General features: G+C 44.6%; 1 long non-coding RNA gene across 9 annotated transcripts in view; it reads right to left on the reverse strand.

Annotated features, from left to right (window-relative positions):
* LOC125992383 (uncharacterized) overlaps positions 1 to 21339 on the reverse strand; it is a 155856-nt gene that overhangs the window by 104326 nt on the left and 30191 nt on the right. For all 9 annotated transcript variants that reach the window (XR_011086221.1, XR_011086216.1, XR_011086218.1 and 6 more), the window contains exon 6: positions 18441 to 18549. This is a non-coding gene — a long non-coding RNA (uncharacterized lncRNA). The remainder of the gene's footprint in view (positions 1 to 18440; positions 18550 to 21339) is intronic.

Raw genomic sequence — 21339 nt, forward strand, 5'->3', positions numbered from 1 at the left:
TTTTGACAAATGATATAGCAAACTAAAGCAAACTATGCGGGGCGGGAAGAGAAAGAGGCTCGGAACGGTTCCCTGGGGAGCTCCTATTGTTGCCACGGCAGTTACCGGAATGTTATGATGAAATTCCCCGTACTGATTGTGAATAACTTGAACGCTTATTTCCCGGAAGCCAACATAGACAACAAAATCGACCAAATTTTAATCGATGTCTTTCCGAACGGGCCTCTCATCTGATTGGCTCAATGTATGCGCTTGACCGTCTCTGCCTAAACCACTAAATCCACCCCTTCCGCTCTGCTCATTAGCGAAATGGATTACTAATTGATTATTAATCTTTGAGGAGGAGGGAATGTGCAGCGACCCAGCTCGGAGCACCTGGAACGCTAACGGTAAATAAGCAGCGACACGGGGGGAACAACACAAATACGCCGCATGCCCGCACACACATCTAAAAATAACTTGACCATTTGATTTATGGTTGACCCAGTAAATATAACGGATACATCTAATTAGCCGTAATTAATTGTCGCTCCGTCTTTCTTTGGTTTCGGCCTGCGGATGTACGGCCTCTGCGATGTCCTCTTATCGCCACCGCTGGCAGATTTCCATCGCAAACAAATGGCGACGCGAACTCGTGACATAACATACATCTTCCCTCCCCCCCCTCCCTTTTTTTTTTTTGCTTCCGAGGCTACGGCTAGATTTGCTTTTGTCATCTAATTATTCCTCAGGAGAGGCAATTAGCCACCGCAATGCAACTAAGGCGGCGTGATGTGAAGCATGGCGTACACCAACATACGTGAATATGCAGGTGCACACACACACACACGCGCGCTCGGCTGCATGGGAATGCGGGGACACACACATACGCACAATCACTCAGGAGCACAGGTCCGAGGAGAGCACCGTGTTAGATAAAAGAATCCCTGAAACAAATCAAGGGTTTATATTTAGACAGTCACTTTAATCAGATAAATGATTTTACTTTATATGCAGAGGAGCAAAACATTGAGATAAATCTATGTACATATTCTCCATATCAAAGACGTACTTCAAAAGACGAGAAGTGCTGGTGCATGACCATTTGGGGGTTGTGCTTTTGAAATTAATCACTAACGGAAATAAAAGTATTTTTTTGTTTCAACTTCCTACGACAACATAATAAGCCACCTTTATTCTTTTTTTTTTTTGATTTGTCCTGAAAATGTCACCGTGCTGTCAGTTGACTTGCACTCGGCCTCATGTGAGCTCATCGACTCTCTCGGGTACTTGCCAAGGCGTCACTTCTAATCAAAGAGCGTTTACGCCTTCCGATGGGACCGGAACAGATTGGATTTTAAAAAGAAAAAAAAAAAAGCGACAAGTTGCCTGTTAAATAATTTTTCATCAATGTTAAAATTTACTGGTATTTGTTCCTATATCGAAGTGTTCATCGTTATCCTTTAGCATATTTAATTTTTTTATGTAGGGGATTGAAATGGATTAATGGCATTCCTATTCATTTTGATGGGGAAAGATTATTTGGTTTTTGACGCATTTATTTTAATACGAAAAAACCCCGTTAAATATGCATGTATATTTGAAAATCGAAGTAAATAACAGAACGCGAGCCTTGAGCATTACGTGCACGACAATTATTACACCAGCGAGTCCATCTTGGGAGCTGATTAATTCCAATGGCGTGTCTCGTCTAAGTTTGGCAAAATACGAGGGAGGTCTACGAGCACTCCATTGCCTCTGATTGCTTCCAAAGGTCCCCTTCTCAACATCATTTGGCATTGGCACGCAAGCCGTGTACACGTCGTCGTGTTGCAAGGGCACATGAAGACAACCCCTCCCCTCCCTTCCCTCGCCCCACCCCTTCTCCATGGTCCACTTAATTTGGCTGAACGCGAAAGGCACTCTCCCTACACAATGTTGATTATCAGGGTGCGGTGTTTAGAGATGCAAGGGGGAGCGGATAAAGAATTTGAATTCCTGGCAGGGACTATCAGTAAAGGTTATGAAGCCGTTGTTGATGCATCCATTTGTTGCGGCTGTATCCAGCGTTGTGACATTTATCAAGTATGTCCAGTTAAATGTCACCCGGAGAGGTAGCGAGCTGTCCTATCCCTAATTAGGACCCTGAAAGTCACGCTGAAAAGTCCCCTCTCATCCACTCCTCCACTTCGGGACAACATTGATCTCTAAATTCGGCGGCGGCGAGGTGCCCTCTTGGCTGGGAGTGCATGTTAAGCAAACTTTGGGGTTGAACAATTGATTCTGTGATGGGGATAAAGTGCAGACAAATGGGGAGGGATGTAGGCCATCCGTCACGGACACGGGGCTCATTGTTTGCAGATTGCAAGCTAGGGGGGAGCCGGCTTCTGGCCCCAGCGGGCTCCACAAATCACAGGCAGGCAGGCAGGCAGGCTCCGAGGCAGGCCCGGACTGGGAATAGTCGCGAAAGCGGGACGCCCCAGCTGTAGAGAACAAACTGCCGAGCTTGTACAACTGGCCCCGCCCCCAAACCGCAAGACCCCGTTTCACTGGCCAAATTGATTTCAGGGTGAGGGTTTGGAAAATAATAAGAAATTGCAGAATACGAGGGCATAAGCTGTCAGCACGGCTTTTCTTTTTTTTTTTTTGGATTTGCTGTGTTTGCATTAATTAGTAACTTAGCCATTTTGAATATCGCCACATCTGGTGATCCAAATTTACCGTAATATCTTCCGCGCAACTTGCTCAATACTTGAGCGTCTGTCTCTTTGATTATTGGCATGTTTTTCATTAGTGAACAGCACGTCGACGTAATGAAATTTCCCACATGGCAGGTTAGACGGTGAAATCTGCACACGCGCCATTTAAATCCACGGTCAAATCTTTACCGCTCGCTAATGAACATCCTGATTATATGCTACTAAACGTCCCGACGTCGCCGCCCTTGATGAACCTGGCACCGTGTCACGTTTGAAATCATATTCGGGTTACACGGAATTGATCTGGCACAGGGTTCGGAGGGGGATTTTTTTTTCGAGAAAATTCATCCGCAGTGTGGAAGAACGGTCATCGGATGGAGTTCTTAATGGGGAGGGATGTTGCATTAATGTGAAGTGAGCGAGCCCAGTGGTAAGTATCAGGAGACCTCCTACCTGCATAGAGACAGAGCCAAAAACAGAGCCGAGGACTCAAGGGGGGAGGGCATGTGAAGCCGTGAGATTGATGATGGGTAAAAAACGTGTGCGTCGACGGTTTTATTCCCAGATAATAGTGAATTAGCTCCATCTTGTTTTCTTTGCCGTTTGTTAAGTAACAGTGTGACACCAAACAACAACAGGACTGACATGGGCGATATTTCAGTTGGCGAGCTAATTCTTAGCGTGTCGTGGACAATGCGAGCTGCCTGTCTGGAGGTGGGCCTGGAAATCATGCAAATAATTCATCGGGTTCTCACGCTTTGGCAGGGAGCGGCGAGAATATCAGGCAACAGCAGGTTTACCGTGCAATAGTAAAAGTGTCGACGGATGAATGATGGCTCTTTATTTTCGATGGAATCACTGCCATGCCGCTCATGCCATGTAAGACGATTCCTTGGACCAAATCCAAAATTATTACACAACCTTGCCAGAATACATTGAAGTATTCCAACCCTCATTTGGAGGAGCTGGAAATGGAACTCTACTACTCTAAATCTCCGTGTGGTGCCAAGAAAAACCAAGGACAGACCAGATGAAAGACCTTTTCTGTTCAAATATCCAGCGAGCTAAGAAAGAAACGGAAAAGCAAGAAGTGGCCAATTAGCTAAGCGGCAACAGATCATTCACTTTACGCTCGGTCTTGATTGGTCTTCGCTCTTTCTCGAAGCTCTAATCCTCTCTTTGCCAATCTACCCGCCACGTTCTTTCATTAATTATTAAAAGCTGCCGCATCAAGGCCGGCCTTCGCTCCATCATCCCCGGGAGTTCCTGCCACTTGGCGTGGTCGGCAGGAGCATACCGCACACCATCTATTAAATCACAACCTGCGCTTAATATACGTGCAGAATATTCATTCGGTCTCGCTGGGTGCTTTTAGAAATTAGCATATTGCTAAAGAGCTACATTTGCTATGTATGGTTTGTTGCCCGGGAGCTTGGTTGAGGAGAAGTGTGAAGGGGGGGTTGGTGGGGGTTGCTGGCCAGAGCCCACTGTCAAATGCAGGCCCTGCAATCATTCATCAGACTTTTTAAAGAGTTCTCCAGATGGGGGGGATATTAGCGAGTGCATTTAGCGGCGCTAGTTTATAAGTTGCTATTTTTAGCGGCGGGCCAGCGTGGGTCCTGGAGGGGTGCCGAGTCGAGGGATCGGAGGTCTTAAGTGGAGACACGATATGCTTGAGTCAATTAACACGGCCGGAGGGGGCGTGGCCTTAAGCCGTGAAGGGAAATCGGCGGCGATGGCGAGCTATTACTTTGTTTGGTTCGCAACTTTACAGCGCAATATTGGACGAGTTCAAACTACTGTCAGTCGTATTTTCTTTCAGTTATGGCCTGGGGAGAATTCAAAGCCATGCAAACAAGCGACAAGAGGATGGCGCAGTTATGGCGGCGAAATTGTCGCTTATATTGAGCCCAACAATCGGCTAGCTTCCAATTAAAAGAAGGGAACACGAGCTAGGTTTGCGTCTTATGGCCGCTGAGGCTCCCACAACTGTAGGGATTTATGGCTTTCAATTTCACACCTCTTCCCATTTGATGCCTGCTGTTTCGCTCCACTCCGCCTCTCCGTACGCTCGGCTTCGATTCCTAAATATGCCGAGAGCGGCGATACTCCGACGTGCTCGTATCGTCTTGGTCTAATTGCTTATTCAATGTCATCCCCTGATTTCGAGGATTTTTTTTTTTTTTGGTGTAAGCATACATTCACTTTTATTGGTGCTTTTATCGTCTCACTTTCAGACTTAGTTTCTTTCTCGAGATCTAATTAAAAAAGGTCCGTCTGGTTTTTTTTAAGGTAATAGACAAGGAAATCTCCGCTTGAGTGATTTTTGGAACGTCCCCGAGGCCAAAATGTATTTACCATACGGCTGGCTCCGCATGATTTCGCAAAGAGAACACTTTCTTTTGTTTCAGGAGCCGAATCTGGGTCATGGAAATGAATTTCCACCTTCATTATGTCAATGTCAAACTACCACCTGGTTCACCGTGACTCCACCTGCTGTGGTAATAAAGTGCAATAATGTCACACAGATTTTGCGCAAATGCGGACGATAATTACAAATTTCACGCCGCATCTTCTCCTGTCTGAGATCCTTCCTCTGTGGCATCACCGCAACTGACCCCAGGCTGAGGACCGGCGAGGCCCGGGACCATATGGCTCGGTCTCTGAAAGGAACTAGAGATGGAGGAGTACGCCAGAGGATGCATGAAGCTTTGTTGGCAGACGGCGGCCGACCAAAGCCGAGAACCGAGAAGGCGATGGAGAAAAATGGCCTCGCTCCTGGAACTTGGACGAGGGGCGAAGAGAGAGAAGCGGTGGAGAGGTGCCCGATGACTTATAAATGATGCGCTTTGAAGCCGGAGGCGACAGCGAGGAGCCGCAGGTGTCAAGCGCTAGCTTCTGCAGCCCGGAATCGGCGATTTCAAATTCCGAGGTTCCGATGTGTGCAAAGATAACGAAGGGTTAAGTCTTCCGTGCTTGTCGAGAAGCCTGGGCTTCTTCCGCAGGTAAGAAGGGGATCGACAAAGTCAATACCGACTTGTATTTACAGAGCTGGGAACACGATGCTTTGGATTTAGAGAGAGGTGAGCAAATGCGACGAGGAAGTATAGACACGGAAAGATGAAAAGGTGGGGAATAGCCGAGGGAGGATAAATTAAGTAGAGAAGGAGGGCGGGATGAAAGTGAAGCTGGGTGTCATTCCGGTCTCGAGGGAAGGCTGATGATGAACCCGAGATCAATTCTGTCAGAACTGGGTTCACACCCCCGGGGCCACAGAACTGGGCTGGCCTGGGGAAAGAGTCAAAGTCGGCGGGGAAGAGCAGCGGCGCTGCTATTTTTGTTCCGGACTTGAATGCAACGCAGAAAGAGAATCACTTTGTCATCTTTATGCATACGCAGGTGGCGCCTATGCATATTTCCATTTCGTCAATAAAGTGTTGTCGCCACGTGAAGGACACGCCAGATGAGCTGTTGTCATTGTGGGGGGGATGGTCACATGGCCCAGAGAGAGAGTGACACGGGCAAGAAGAGGCGGAGCCAAATGCCCCCGGCATTGTCCCAAGCACCGGGGGGAAATCTCCCAACTCCAAGGTTAATTAAGCACTGGAAATGAGATCAAGAAGCTTTTCTGTTCCGACTCATTAACCAATTACAATGCGTCTTCAAAACAGTCCGGGTCTCATCTCGCATTGCGGAATTATCAACAATCCGGTCGTGCCGCCGACCGAGACAACCTCGGATGAGTTGAGTGCCGGCAAGAATTTGCACTTTGTACAGCGGAGTGTCGACTTTACGGACTGTGAACCGTTGGAGTAGCATCAAGGTAACAGCAAATTGGTTCTAAGGGATGCCCGGCCACTTTCCCGTTAAATCAAGGCTCTGCCGTACCGGGATCATTTTTTAACCGGTGCCAGTCCAGCGGTTTTTGAGTAATCCGGCTAATCGAGTGAGTGATGTAGGTGCAAAACACAATGTCCTTGGCGGAGGTGATAATTAATTCTACTCAACAACTGGCAAAGCAGCGGTGGACAAAAAAAAAAAAAAAAAAAGCCGTCTGTAGAAGCCTTTTGATTCTGCGGTTACTCTTGGGGACGTCAGAAGAAACCAAAGCAGTTTTTTTATGGGGGTCACAAATTCAAAGTTCACACACAGCCTCTGATGCGTTTGTATCATCACAAGATGTGACGGCCATAAATGAATAATAGTTTGCTTTTATGCTGCATTACTCATGATGATGTAAATGATGTTATAATGTAGAGGAAGCCTGTTCAAATTCATTTAATTTTGATGGATGGAAGAAGAAAATTGATATTTCTTAAATAATAAACGTATCACTTATATTGAAGTATGTTTGACGCAGGAAGTGATTCTCAACCTTTATTGAGCGAAAAAAGACACATTCCTTTTATGTAACACCAAAGATGTGATCCGGAATGATTTATAGATTCTAAATGTGTGCAAAGAGGAAGACGTGATGTTTTGTGTTGTTATTCAAACTGAGAAGGGAGGGGGGGGCGAGCAGAGGAAAAAGGGCAAAAGACGGACTCGATAAATTCGCTGCTGTCTCTCCGGCGCTGCTCTCTACTGCTGTTCATTTGTCTCAATTAGTCAGCATACTTTTAGAATGTACCTGTTCTTCTTGCTCAGCCTCTTTTTTTCCATTGATTCATTTTTTTTTTTTTTTTTTTATAAGTTGAGAACAGTTATTTATTTATTTTTTGCGGGAGTGTTACACAAAATGAATGCAGCAAGCCACTTAGCTGAATTATTTTTTACACGATCAATCATACTTTGGAGGGGAAAAAAAATTATAATTTTATTTAAATTTATTTAACAACCTCTTTAGCATTTTAAGTTGAATTGTAAAAGAGACATAATTGCCCCTTCAGAGAGGCTGGATGTCTCCGAGAGCATTTAAGGGGCGTGCCCCCCGCCCCCCACCCCTGCAGATTATTCACAATGCATTGTCGACCCTCCAGCAGAGACTTATTGTTTGTGTGTGCCTTTATTGCAATGGCGGTTGTGATATTGGTCATTAATATTCCATGCGGTGTCGCTGGGTATTTTCCTACGTTTATTAGCCTTTATCTACTATGAGTCCACATTTGGACTTTACACTTGTTTAATATTGTATATTGCTTTTTTGTAGATCTACTTTTTAATTACAACTGCTTATTATTTTTAGCTGACTAAAACGGCTTCCGATGCGGCGTCGACCTCCCAAGGCCAGACAATCTCAAACATTATCGTTTGACTGTTCCACTCCAATCCTGTAGGTGGCAGTAATTTACTATATTTACTTTATATTTCGTTGCTTAGTTGTATCATCTGAAAAGTGTAATACAGTGCAACCCATTATGTCGTAAATTGAGCTCGGCAGGATTCTGTTTGTGATGATTGTGTTTTTGTTACATGTTTTCTAAATAAAAATGGCACGGCATTGGATAAAAAAACATAATCAAAGATTGAAAAGGAGTAAATTTTCTTCAGACAAACTAACAATGCAAACAAAGCCTCATCCACGAGTTAAGCAAATACAATATTGCTATTACGCTCAGCATCAAAAGATCCGTTTCACCCCACAGTTGCGGGAAATATTGACGCTAATAAGCAATGCCATCTTGTTAGCAGTTAAAAAAGCCGACATCGAATCCAAGCGAGGCATCAGTGTGCTGGCTCATTCCCCGACGCTCTCATCCTGCTGGTTCTAATCCCTGTTATCTATTTGATTGACCAAACCCTTTAATCAGGAACTATCTGGCAAATGGAAATAACAGTGGCTCGATAATTAGCTGCTAGATAATGGACGGCTTTTCTTCAGCCTCCAACAGCCGTCCTCTCCTCGCCGGTCGTTCCTGGAACAAGTTTGTACTTAATTGACTATTTATAGCGAGCCAGTCGATGCTCGCTTTTGTCAACATTCAGCAATTCTTACGGATGTCCAATAATAATAACTACGACGACTACTAATGAACCCTTGCTCCGAGTAGGCTAAATATTTTTGGGGGGACTGGTAGTGTAAAAAGTTTGAGAAGCAACCCAGATTCCCACAGCCCAAGGTCCGCCAATTGTCTCATCATGAAGCTAAATTGATGCTCCGAGATCTTTCATCAAGACCCCGCAGGATGGGCCATCAGGAAAACAGTATGACGTTCTCGTTGCTGGCCCAATTAAAAGGCGAGGCTGTGTGGAAAGCGATGGGATAAATTGCCTCCTAATCAGGCAGGTGGGCTGCGAGGACCCGCCGTGTCAGAAGGCTTCAGATCATTCCATTTATTACCACGTTGATTTAATCAGCACTGCCCACTGATTTGATGAATTGCTCTAATAAGCCGCTTGGCGAAATGTTAATCTTAGGGGTGAGGCGGCGTGTTCAAATAGTCTTGTCGGGATGCAAGTAAGATAAATAAAGCGGTGCGTTGAATGTGGATGCAATGGTGGAGAAGAGGAACTGGATTTATTTTCATTCATACGATTAATTTCGGCTCGTGTGAAAATGTTTTGGCAGATATGGAATATAAAGGGCAAAAAAAATAAATAAAATGAAGGGTTTCTGAGAAAAATAAATACTAATAAAAACTAACAAATCTTTCCCAAAAAAAAATAATCAACCAAAGTGAATTTTAAAAAAATAGGAATTAAAAACTCACTATAATTACTGTACATTGTTTGGGAACTGAAAATTACGCAATACTTAGGAACCTTTTCTTAATATTGAAGCAAAAATCTTAAATCCCAAAAACAAACTATTTTCTTCCCGACTACAAAACTGCCACGTTGCAACTCCAAACGACGCCAATTAATCATAATCAACAGCAAACACGGAAGCTCCACGTTGAGTGAGCACTGGTGACATTTCCACTCGAGTGGGGCCCTTCTGTCCAGAAACAGACAGAAGCTCGTTAACTTGCCTCCATCATCCCATTTATGACCGCGGGGTGCCCTTAAAGCGCCGCATTCCAACTTTTTTAATGCTCCAAATACTCCCTTTTCATGCCTAATTTACACATGCAGATGATTAATGAAAGACTAGTTGGTTTTTTTGCGCTTGTGTGTGTAGTGTGTGTGTGTGTGACGCTCTGGCACTAAAACGCGCCGCAGACTGCAACGGGAAGTCATGCGGAAGGAAGGCACGGTGGATTGTTAGGGGTCCGTCCCATCTGTCTCCCTGAAGAGCGTCAACGCCAAACACACGTTTGAATTTGGTTCAAGCTTGAAATTAGTGACGACCGGCCAAAATTGTTTTTATTTGATCATGTTTTTTTAAGCGTCTTTAATTGGAGTCGCACGCCTGCTCCGTCCTTTTGATAGCGAATCCGTTTCTCTCCTTGTTTGTTCGCGCCGGGACTTGTCTCCATTGGGTCCGCCGCCGTCCTACTTCATCAAGCGGGTCTTTGGGTTTGTTTTGTGTCGGGGAAGCCAGACAAATGTTACTCTGTTCCGATAACTGACACGTGCGGGGAAAGCCTCTTGAATCATTTTGCTGGATGTGTGAAAACGTGTCATGATTTTTTAGCGCTAATGTTTAGCCTCCATGCTAATTCCAACCACCCTGTTTGATTATGAATTAAAACTTACACAAGTGTCATATGATTTTATTTCATCAAAGGTCAATATTAGGTCAATATCTTTTGGGTGTGTCTATTAACTGGAAAATTCCCGTTTTATATTTTAATTGGACTCCTAGATCAGCGCCGCCTTATTTTACGAAGTCCTTTGCTCAAGCAAGGAATCGCTGCTGGCTTCCTCGCCGTTGCCTAATTTCATCAGGGGCCGGAAAAAATAAATAAATAAATGTCATGAACATCAACTGTGCTAGACATTGACTTTATTTTTAAATGCCACAAGGACATAAGTGATGTAAACAGCGATGTCGCACGTACTGGAGACGTCGAGCCCGGCTAACGGTCTTAACGACTGCGGCGGCGAATTTTGTTTTTCTTCCTTAAACAGCAAGGACGCAATCGAACGTGCGAATTACCATCGGAGCTCGTTAATATCATAAAGCATCTCCTCGAGTCTTATATAAAATTATGTTGACTATGGTATTCAAATGCAAATTTTGTGTATGTCGCCAACTAGTGGCCTGGCAGGTATACTACGGTCGTTCCAATTTCGTTTTCTCCAACCTTGAAATGAATGCTGCTACATTTAGCCAGATTTATTTTGTAAGCGATTGGTTAAAAAAAAAAAAAGCCCTGAATGCAAAACAAATGCGAAGGACAGCGGTTTGCCTCTTTTTACAAGCTATTAAACATTTCCTAAATAATTTATCCGTGGAAAATAATGAGGTTGGCTTTAGGCACAAGACACACTACTTGTTTTTATTTCGTTTTCCGCTCCCGTATGGCTCCCTGAACACGTATGAAGCGTTATAGTCTTATTTTGTGAATGCTGAGAAGCATCACAAACTTTTATTTTTATTCGCCTATGTTTATTGCCATTACTTTGCGAGTTATTAAAAAAAAAAAAGTGCAATTACTTTGTGTTGCGTTAACTGCAGACTTGTTAAAACGATATTGAAGCAAAGAGAGCTCCAAATGGTGATTTTTTTTTTTTTTAAATCAGACTTGTCCTGTATCGGTACACATCCCCGAATCGGTCACCAAGCCGATCGCTGCCAGGGAAGCCGAGCTAATAAAGATTTTTGTTTGTATTTTTACGACGGGGGAGGAGTCTACCACGCCCCGGAGATCCAACGCGACGCATCCATAAACCCTAACGATACATATTTCAAATTGATTCATTATCGCGGTATTATTGCTAATTAATGAGCCGAGGCTGAATTATTGAACTGATTAAACAAAACATCAATCACACATCTAACAAGATTGAAGCTTTAATTATATCTTAACATGATTGATGCGACACTGGAGACCGCCGAATATTTTTTCGACACTTTTTGCGACGGTTTATTTGCTCTGGCGCCATCTGAGGTAACCCGGCGTGTCTCGAATGAGCGTTATTAGCAATTTTCATACTAATTGAAGCGTTGATTGAAAGTGAGCTTTGAAAAGTCGCTTCGTTCCGTAACAGGAAGTAGCCGATCGGCCGTCGTTTCCCCCTAGTGGCCGATTACGTACGTTACACATAAGGGCGGCCGTAAATATGGCAGCGACTCACTTTTGCCTCGCCTAATTATCAGACAACATATTGGCTCTCATCGGGAAGAGCTAATTTTGTTGCCGGGTCCTTTTGGGAAATTAATTCATTTTACTGATGTGACTCGGTAATTACAGTGACATCGAGGTTAATTGGCAAATCTGTATTGCTTGGGTGGCGTCAAGGAAATCTGTTCGATGCTAGACAACATAGGTAAACACACACGGAAAATCACGTGTGCGAAGATGAATTCAGCAAGTCGATTCAACCGGCGAACAAATACGTTGAAGAACCTTTGACGCGTCTGAGTGACATTACGTGGTTTTTCTTTGGCAGAGAAGAGCCATAAATTAGAGCGGAAAAGTTTATTACAAAGCGAGGCAAAGTCATCAAGGCCAAACCTCAGAAATCATTATTACAAAATTGAACTCATTTGTTCTCGGAGGACCAAATCAACAAGCGAGTCCTCATTAACGGGCCACGGCGAGGGTGCCAAACGCGGTCGTTAAGGAGGAATTGAAAGTTGCGTGCTCTTCCGCAAATATAAGTGCTGATTTGCAGTCCTAGCCTTTTTATCCTTGAATAATTTGAATGGAATTCTTTTGGCTAATGTCGGCGCGTCCTCATCAACGTACACTTTGATGTCTTCTTTAATTTGTTTTTCTTGTCCTCGTTTAGAATGAGCCGCTCGAGCGGATTCCTTCCATACAATATTGCTTCTTTTTTTTCTGTCTTCATTGCACAAACTCCCAACGCAAGAAAAACACATTTATTTATTTTTTCGGGCTGCTGTGCGATTTGTCATACTGCATTCGGAGAAAGTGCCGACAGCGTCAAACACAATTAAAGGTAATCAAACAAAAAGCTGACAACTTAACAAGCCAGCCGAGGCATTCTGACATCTCGCTGCACTTTAATCACTTTGATTCTGGATGATTTTGTTTGCTCTTCTTCTTTGGACTGGAATGGACAGCAAAGCGCCGGGAAGATGTGTCGCGGCCGTTGCTGTATAAACATTTTCCTGGATTTTAACGCAAATATGTCGCTTAAATTACATTTGAATCTACACATCTAACTTTTTAATGCTTTACATCTTTTATTTTGCAATTTCAGGCAGGCTACGAGTACCAAAGTGTTTTCCACTCCGAGTTGATTTGCTATTTATTATCTTGTTAGTCTCTCCCACCTGAGCAATCTTGGTGGCGGCTTTCGGGAAAGTGTTTTTAATTCTCAATTTTGATTGTCATCTGCGAGCGAGCCCTGATTTTGCAATCAACAGAGCAATTAAATTGCCTTAGCGGGGGGTTAATGAAGGAATATTTGAATCAGTTAATATCGAGACTATTAATTAGAACGTGAATTTTGTTTATTTGATGAGTACAAGGATAAATGATAGACAGGATATCGGTAGAGCTCGGCCCCCACCTTCCCAAATATATCGTTTTTTTTCGTTGCATCAATACAACACGATTACATAGCTTTGTCCAAATGGGCTTCTGCCAAGCCTAAAAAGAAACGATTGGCCATTATGATTGTAAAGATGAGGTGACCTCAACTCTTCATTTCTCTTCATTGCATCCAAATTCCCAATGTGCCAAGCTAGCGTTTAGCGCTAATAAACTGATTCGCGCGAGTTTTCTGAATGAGTAATTAGTCGTAACCGAGCGACCCGTGTGAATCGTCTCGGCCAATCGGAGAGCGGCTCGAGGCCAGTTGATCCTTGATCGATAATAGGTGTTGATTTGCTCATTAGGACCCAGATGTGTGTTGTAATTAGGCCCACCAGTCACAATTGGCGTTATATCCCGACACGCACACACATGTACGCTCCCCCCCCCTCGACTCGGCCACCGCCAGACAACGCTTGCTTCCCGGATGATCAATGTCTCTGTCATCCCGGGCCGTGTCCGGGGCGTCGGGCAGGGCCGGTGAGCCGCGGCGGCCGGGCTCGGGGCTGACATTAGCGGACGCCGGGTGAGTGATGTCAGGCTCCTACTCCCATGGGAGGGAGGGAGTGAGGGGGGGGCGCAGGGGAAGGAAGCACGGGATACGGCTGAGCCCCAAGCAGTGGGCTCGGGGAAAGGTCACCGCTCAGCCTGGTGTGATTAATAAGACAAGAAGCTGAGCGTCCCCGATGCCATTATCAATATCCGCGGCCACCAGCTGTCCCGACTGCATATGCAGTCGGAATCAGACACGCACACCCAAGGCGGTTTACATGCAACGGGGGAGGGAAGGAGGGGGGGCGTGATGCGGATGCATGCATAAACAGTTAAGTCTCCCTCGCCTTGGTCCCGTTTGCTTGTTGATGTGAGAGGTCAGCTATCAATTAGATCATATTTATTCACAAGCGCGGCTCCGACTCGAGCCGATCCCGCTAAATGAGTCACGGCGAAACAAATCCGAGAGGTGAAAGTCTGGGACGGAAATGTCAGCGCGGCTTCGGCGACAAACATGACATTTAAACAGACATCTGTTTGCCCCCTCCCCGTCACAACTAAAAATATTTATCCTTGCCACGGTTATCCTCATGTAAATCGGGAGAAGACAGATTATTTTTCTTGCATTAAGACTGCGAGCCATTCCCGCCCCCAAAAAAGTCAGGCTTAATAAATATGTTTGGCAAAGTTGAACTTGAAGTTTTGTGGAAGTCACAGTCTCCCCACGTTGGCAAAGCGATGGGAAGACCTTTTCATCGTGTCCACTCATTGGTTTTCTTCTCAAAAACGAGTACCCCGCAAATGAGGGGGGAAAAAGTAGGGGAGGGGTTCAGTGAGTTGTTCTCAGCCTTGCCTCAGGCGCCCCAGATGGCAAGGACTTCTCTCCGTTTTGGCCGGCGGAGAATTTGGCAGCCGCGACTCTCCCCACTGTCGGCTACTACCCACGCGGTTAGCTCCGAATCGGCCCGACGAAGGTTAGCAGGCATGTTCGGGCTCTGCAAAGTCCTTTCTTTCAGCGCCTTGACCTTTGTCTAGTTTCAACTGTGCATGAACTCTCTGAAACTGCAGGAAAAAAAAGAAAACAGCTAGCGAGCTCACTATCAATCTAGCTAGCTATCAACCCAGCTAGCTCACTATCAATCTCGCTAGCTATCGAAACCACAAAAAGTTATGTAGTATAAAAGTTTGACACAATTGTGTCTTATTGGGCTGTATTTTGAACTACAAGCAGAGGCGACATAGACCAAATCAAAAGCAAAACTTAAGTCATAGATCATGTGGAATTTTTTGATGCCTAACATCGGGAGGAATCAAACGGCGTTACAGCACAGTCGGACGGAAAGTGACGAGCGCTGCCCTTTTTTTTTTTCCTAGCGGCCCAATAAAAGCATCAGGGGCGCTCCATCACTGTGAGGGATGCTTTATGTTTCCCTCTGTCATCAGCGACAGTCGCGGGGCTCAGATTTAGAGTGGGCCGCACTACGACGACTTTTATCGGTGATGTAAATATTAGTCCTGCTGCTGCTGCTAGACCAAAAGCGAGATTCACAGCTCGAGAGGACACGTGACGTTGACTAATGATGGAGGTCTTTTAAGAGCTTGTCAGTGCCGTTATAAAAACAAAAAATAATACTTGTTGACTTCCACTGCTTATTAGCGACCGCCAAATTTCACTTTAGCTTTGGTCCGATTTAGTTCGTGAGCTTGTTAAACAGGCCGCCGGGGGAATCCTTCACCTGAGGACAAAGTTAACTGCGCTTTACTGAGGGGCTATGTAGATTTCTAATTAGCTAATGAGCTGCAGCATGCAAATTTACCAGTAAATGTCACGTCGGTCCCGCAAGATGCCGTTGCGTGCGGGCGGCTGGCCAACGGAGACCCAACCTGCTTGTCAAGAATTTCATTCCGCCGGTAAATATGGATACAGAAATAGTCTTTTCGGGGGACTGGAAAGTACATTTTAATAAACGAGAACTTCTCATGTGGGCATCTATCCACCTAGCTTCACCAATTCTTGGCCGTGGAGGCCAAACGGAGGGGTCCCACCCACTCATCGCCTGTTGGACCGTTAGAAGGGATGACGGGCGGCCATTTTGAGGCGACATGGCTCATTGGCACGGAAGATGATGGTTATTGCATGTTGTAGACAAAGAGGAGGAATCCATTGAGCAAAACGGGGAGGAACGAGGGCCGACAGATGGATAATAGCCGTAGAGCAGATGTTTTTTCCTTTTTTTACCATCTCCACGAGGCAAGATTTGAATAACAGAACCGGGGGGAAATTCCCTCTGAAACTATAACGTCGCAATATTTTTGACATCCCGGCTTATTAGGGAAAAGACATGTTTGGAGATAATGTCGAGTACTTTAATGCGTCGGAATAATGGTGACATGACGACGGCGTAACATTTATGAGAAACATCTCAGCGAGCATACATTTTTTATTTTTTCCTTTAATGTAAATGTCATCCAGAATTTCCCCTTCGGGAAATTGCAGTTGATTCCGTCATTGACTGCCTGTGCAAATGTTAAAGCTAAAAATGTACTGTATGTTGGGCGGGTATAAATTTAGGACAGCACACTGTCAGCGCACGGGCTAGCGTCGTATTGATTCCCGGGTAAATCACTTTTATTGACAGGGTATAAAAACGGCGCTCGTATATGTCGAGTGCGCGCCGAGAGGTAACTTATCAAGCGGCGGTGATGGACACGACAAGATGTTACACCCCACGTTCGGCGCCACGGAGGTGGCCGCGGGCACTTTGAGACACACGGGAGACCTCGGCTGTATATTGTATTTTTTTTTTTTGGTCTATAGGTTGATATCTACATGCTCCAATACTTCTCACAATGTATTTGTGCTTGTGTCTTACACTGTCAGGTAAAAAAAAACAAAAACACATCCACAAATGAGATCACATTCAAAGACCTTTTGAAGATATTTTTTTCTCGTTGTTCTCAGTCGATTACTCGAAAGTTTTCCCAACATCCTAATATTTGAGGTGACTCAGTGCAGTTTAATAAAAGTCTTTTTGTGTTTACATTTTAATCTTGACCTTGCTATAACCCCGCCCCCTTCCCGTGTATTAATTAAGACAAATAGCCAGTGAGGACTTCTGTAAAAGTTCCATGAAAGACATTTGAGCAGGTAAGCGATTTACTCTCCATTTCCAAGTTTATTCTGAAATGTAATTGGGGATAATGGGGTGTAATCTATTTAAAGCCTGAGTGCTCTTGTTAAAGGGGGGGGGGGGGGGGGGGTTAAAAATGTATGTCTGACGCTCACAGAGCTTGCAAAGAGACCTGACAGGTTTGAAAAGTTTGCGACAAAGGATTCAGAGTGACAAAAGGGGGAGGATTATCATCCGGGCAAGGTGCAGGCTGGGATTAAGACTGACAACAGAGTTCCTTTTGTGAGTCGACATACAGTGTTCCCCTGCTATGTTCTGCAGGAACAGGTACGCTTTGTAAATTACGATATTCGGGTTCACTGTACACTCGCTCGATGCGAGACGGCGATGACCTCAACGTTGACAACAAGGACGCCGGCAATGGATTACGTGTCAATTTGACGGCATAACAGAATCACAGAGTTGGGAGATGAATTACTCGCTAAAGCGAGCGAGACAAGTGGGGTGTGTGTTCATTTAAACCCGATTTATGTATTTAACGGCTTACGGCGCGGCGTACGTGACAGCGTGCCAGCGGCCGCCTTAATGCAGATGCATTACAGCCGAGGCGGCGTGCTCGCGAGTGACAGCCAAAGCATAACGCCTGGCAACAATTATTCACGAGTCGGCGCCAGGCGCTCACTTGGTTTTGATGATAAACGCTTTGGTTTTTGTTCAGATTGATTCACCCCATCAGCTGACACGGACTTGGAAACGGCGGCGGACGGGAGATTGGCGGCGACGTTGATAAGTGCCCGCGGCGTTATCATCATTGTCGTCAACAACGTGGCCGCCTCTCTTGATTTAATCACGGGTCTGTCAATGTGTCGGCACTGTCGGGAAGCTTTGTATTCCGTGTTGATCATTACGTGTTGCAGGTTCCGGATCAATATGTCAACAGAGTGACAGCGGTGGCAAGTAACGAAAAACAAATATTCTGTTGCTCGGCTTTTTCAGGTACATGTCCTATAGTTTTGTGTATTTTACACAAGTGTGGGGTCAACATATAGGAACACACTGTACTGTAAATCGGTATGACATTGAATTAATGAGGTATGATGACGCAACATTGGCCAGGGAATTGTTTAATTCTTTACAGTCTACTTAAATGTGTTGTTAATGTACATTTTGAAGAAGTAAAAGAATGTAGGGTACTATTTTTCCCATTACAAAAGATTTTGATAGAGTTTGATAGGGTCACTGGAATGGATTAAGGGCATTTCTATTCATTTCAATGGGGAGGGATGATTTGGCATACAAGACAAGGACTTTACTCCTTTGATAAAATATCCTTGTAACTTTTTTCAACCACAGCACATAAAGACACAACATTAAAAAAGTGAAATGTAAACATTTTAGTTAGCTTTTTTGGCTAATAATATTGATTTGTGAAACATTGTTTTGATAGCATAAAAGGCAAGCCAACACAAGCTAACCTGTCAATATAGAATGTTGCTCCGATTTAGAGGTTTTTTTTGATAATTTTATGCATGGTTTTGCCTCCCGCATTTTCCACATGACTTCTTATCTGTTTGATATGCTCCACTCACCTCGGCCCTCCGCCCTCGTCGCGCTCTACCACGGCCCGTCGCTTCGTTCCCGGAGCATGCGACGCCGCCTTGTTATCTGATATCCTCTTCACGCCCCATCTTCTGGAAGCTTCATCAAGTGAGCGAGGGACAAGAAAGGCACAAACAAAAACAACATTATTAAACGTAGAAATTCTCTCGGATTCATTCGAGCGTTCAGGCGCCGCGCATCACATCCATTTAGAGGCGGCAAATTGATTCAATTTGCCGTGTTTGCATCACTTAATTCGAGCGGCTGTCGGTGAGCTGTAAAACATGTATTGTCGTGGAGATGCTTTTGTTTTCGATTTTTACTTTAATCGCAGATATGCCTTCCGATGAATTCTCATTTATTAATCTAGCTTTGCGGAGGGAGGCGACAAACAAAGCTGTAGATTAGATTGTCAAGCGGCTCAAGTTGCAATGAATCTGATATGCAAATGGGCTATTCCAGAAATTTGGAAAGTTCCATTAAATGAGAAGGACTTGGATATGGTAATTAAACTGCCACATCTGGACAATCCGCTTATAATGAAGACAAGTTGTGTTAGCGCATTTGTTCTTTGTGGATGCCAATATGCAATTCCCAGAGTAGCTGTAGGGGGAGCTTGGGAGCAAAAGAACAATGATCCGTGGCTCCCACTTTGAAGACTTTCACAGGGATTCTATATGAAATAAATCCCCGGGCTTCGACTCCAGAGTGCAGAACCATGCGGTCATTAATAACATTAACAATGGCTTTGTTCCGAAAGAATCCGCAGTGACCCGTGCGCAATACGAGAACCGACACGGCTTAGTTTCAGTCGACCGTTTTGCTTGAACGGCATTATTGTGTTGCTAGCAAAACGTATTTGCTAACTTGGTTCTCATGGCGGCTGCCGGAGGACTTGATCAGTCAATGTGCTTATGAAATGTACTAATTATCGTCTGTTTCTCACGTGGTGTTGTATGAACAATTAATTCCGTGATAATTAATCCGCTGATGAGAAAGGCCTTAAGGGAATTTGCGCGCATAACCCGTCAGCCAATAAAGAGAGAAAAGGTAAGCGCTCGATACGTGTTCCCCGTGTCCTCTATGAAGCATCAAACAAGAAAACGTGTATTAGTATTCACAGCCCGACACAGGGAGTCAGGATGGTCTTGTGTTGTGCGACAACACGACTCCGGCTTTTGAAGACGGGGCGCACATTCTGCAGAAGTTTGGGAGGAAATTCTTCACAGCGCTGATAAAAACTTGATGCTAATTTTAGCGCCAGCGACCGATTGAAGACGAGATTCTGGGAGACTGCAAGAACCCGTTTTGCATTCGCGAGTGGAACTGATGTTTCTTTAAGTGGGTCTGTTTTGCTGGTTCTTGGCTCAAAAAGGCATTCTGAGAAACGTTGTTTTATCGGCAAGAAATTGTTTGAGATGCATACGACGAGTCGAAGCAAAAAAAAAAAAAAACGCAAGTGTTCATTACGTTCAAGTGTTTATAGCTGCGGTAGAAACGACGGGCTTCATGTGATGAATGTATTTGTATTATTAATTGCCGTTTGAATCTCCGCACTGATTGATAGAAACAAAAAAAAAAAACGTGTAGTGTGCATGGGAAGAGAAAATATTCTATCTCCCCGAGAGTCCACGGAATAAACAACTTCATCACAAAGAGTCGAGATGAAAAGAGGACATGTGTCAAATATAAATCATGTTTCCCGCTTTGGATGTGCGATGTGTGGCGTAAAAACGGATTAGGGACCCCTCGGAAGCAATTACCGCCATGAGTCCCACTGTGAAAAACACATGTCAAAAGATACAAACCCCAAGGGTCACATCCGTCCCATCTATTGTTAAAGGCAGCTGCCAGCCAAGTATGAAAGAGAGAAATGTTTCGGATTGCCGCAAAGTCTCTGGCGTTTGTTGAGCTGCGAGTATTGGGGGTGACAGGAGACTTCCCTGATTGCCTCAATATTCTAGAATGGTTATAAATTATTCGACACATATATGTTTTTATTTTTTTAATGCTTATTACACATACCGTATTTTCTGGACTATAAGGCGCACCGGACTATAAGGCGCACCATTAATGCATCATGTCAGATTTTTAATCCAAATCAAATCATTCTCCATTTCATCTATTTTATTTCAACTTCAATCGCAACAAATGACTTTATAATCACAAAATAATGAGCCATAGTCTTTTTGATTCATGATTCATAGTCTTCAGCGGGCCACTTATGATTGATTTCATGACACAATGCTTTGGGCCAGTTTAAATTTAGGAATTTGGTCCATATATAAGGCGCACCGGACTATAAGGCGGCTTTTGAGAACATTTTAAGGTTTTTAGGTGCACCTTATAGTCCGGAAAATACGGTAAATATATATATGTGTGTGTGAAAAACAGAGTACACAGCAAGTTAGTGGCTATGTAGTCTTTGGAAAGGTCATTACTAATGCAAGCCGATCCATCAAGACACTGTACTTACAATGCACAACAAGGTAGTTTGTCATTAGACAAGTGCGGATGGCCTCGCAGCACTAATGAAGGCGGAGGGGCGGCTTTTCATTTCACTCTTGGATTCCTTGTCCGCCGCCTTATGTTGCTGTTTCACGGGCCGGACCTTGCGTCAAGGTCGCTTCATATCTCCCAAAGGAAGTCCGATCCGTGGTTATACGGGAGCTAAAGACATAAATACGCTTGGCTGACGAGCGACGGTAACCGAGGAGGAAATATTGTTGCGGCTTTTAATGGAGCCGTCAACAAACGCTTTCCCGCAGAAAAGATGGCGTCACGTGGCAGGAGTAGAAGCCTCATTAGCATAGAAAACATTACGGGCGACGGCGGACGTCCGGGCCATCAAAAACGATCATCGCATAAATCCCGTGCAGGGCATAATGG

This window comes from Syngnathus scovelli, chromosome 22 (genome assembly GCF_024217435.2).
Source record: "Syngnathus scovelli strain Florida chromosome 22, RoL_Ssco_1.2, whole genome shotgun sequence".
In the NCBI taxonomy this organism is placed as follows: domain Eukaryota; kingdom Metazoa; phylum Chordata; class Actinopteri; order Syngnathiformes; family Syngnathidae; genus Syngnathus; species Syngnathus scovelli.